At 38.7% G+C, this 1778-nt stretch overlaps 1 protein-coding gene across 1 annotated transcript in view; it reads left to right on the top strand.

Annotated features, from left to right (window-relative positions):
* Positions 1 to 1778, top strand: part of LOC103135609 (cis-aconitate decarboxylase-like) — a 46006-nt gene that overhangs the window by 22415 nt on the left and 21813 nt on the right. The gene's annotated exons all lie outside the window — the stretch shown is intronic.

Raw genomic sequence — 1778 nt, 5'->3', positions numbered from 1 at the left:
TATATATATATATATAGGGATTTCATTTCATTGTTATGCTAACGATTGCCAGATTTATTTGCCCCTGAAAGCAGATGTTCCATTCCATCAAACATCTCCTGGCATGTCTAGGTGATATTAAAGCTTGGTTGGCCTTGAACTTTTTAAATTTTAATGAAAAGAAAACAGAGGTGATGGTGTTTGGACCCAGTGGCTCCTGTGAGTCCTCCTCTGTTGGCCTGGGACCCTTGGAGGTTCAGTCCCTTTTCAGCTCGATGACGAGAGTTTTTAATGAAAATAAAAAAAGAATGACTGTGTGCCATTTTTTAATAAACATATAAATTGGTTTTCCGAGAAAAAATAAATTTCAAAAGCTGAAACTGGTGTTTTAGCGGTTTTTTAAAATTCATTATGTAAAAACTTATAACACTGATAATGTTATTCGTATAAAAATGGTATTTTGATATATTTATGGTTGTTTTCAATAGAACTTCTTTTTAGTATTTTCTGGACCCAGGAGGAGGGAACAAAGAAAAGGCTTTGACTGGGTGATTGTCGGGTTTTTTTTTCTTTCTTTTTTTCTTTCTATTTTGGCGTGAGATGTCTCACTTTTCAAATTATCTTTGAAGATGTGATTCTTCAAAGTTACTTATTAAATAGTTACACAAATAATTATATAATTTAAATGCAAAAGTGACTTTGCATTGTGATTCAAAAATAGATATTTAATATCTGAATAAATCTATGGCATTGTTTTAGAATTTCACATGACGAGAAAGCATGTCTCATAAATCCATCCCTCCATCCATCTATCGTCTACCTGCTTATTGCAGGTTCGCGGGCGGGGGGGCTGGTGAGCAGCAATCATTGGGCGAAAGGCAGGGTACACCCTGGAAAGATTCACAGTCTATCACAGCACTACCAGTCCACCGGAAATACACAAATTAAATCATAAAAGTGACTTTATTACTTTATTTATTATAAAGGTGCATTCAAATGTCATATGGAAAATCAAAAATCTATTTACTTTTTGTATTTTTATCACCACAAATACTGAAAATTCAAAACACTTAGACAAATGTGTCACTTCAACTTTATGATTGGTTTAAACACAGTTTGTGGACATCAATACTTTTGCTGTTATGGTGGACAAGCCTTTGTCTTTATTCTAGGAGAAAATAAAGTTTTTACTTCTTCTTTTAATTGGGAGCATTGCTTTGATTAAGTTAGTTCCAAATAATAGCTGTGGATTTCGTTTTCAGGCTCTCTCCTGCTGCTGGTGAACAGCTATGCCAGCACTCCTGAAAAAGACTTCATCCCCCACAATGCGCTGGGGATCTTACTCCTCATCATTGCTGCCCTGATAGCTTACACAGGTTTGTTTCACCTCACAGATTTGAATTCCCTGCTTTTTTCCAGCCTCCTGACTCTGTCCTGTATCTTTCTAGGTGTCCGTCACAGTCTGTCCCACTCCCGGCTGTTTTCCACTCTGTGTCTGACCGTCTCTGCGTTGTGGTGTGGGTCGGGTCTGGTCTACATCCTGATAGGACAGAGAGTGGTGCCACTCACAGAGCTAAAATCCTCTTTGATTCCTGGGCTGGCAGCATTTACCTTAGCCCTGTTCATCATTGGCACTGCAGCCCTCTTTGTGAAGACACCAGTTCTCCTGGTCATAGCTATCAGCATTTCTTTAGCCTGTGCTCATCAAATCGCTGCTCTGTCAGATTCAGACTGCGGTCAGTCTGCCACAGCTGCAAACTACCTCCTTGTTTGTCTGGTGTGTGCCTATTTCGGCTTTG

The sequence above is a fragment of the Poecilia formosa genome, unplaced genomic scaffold (assembly GCF_000485575.1).
Source record: "Poecilia formosa unplaced genomic scaffold, Poecilia_formosa-5.1.2 Scaffold26, whole genome shotgun sequence".
Taxonomy (NCBI): Eukaryota; Metazoa; Chordata; class Actinopteri; order Cyprinodontiformes; family Poeciliidae; genus Poecilia; species Poecilia formosa.
This window is presented reverse-complemented; position numbering and strand designations above follow the sequence as displayed.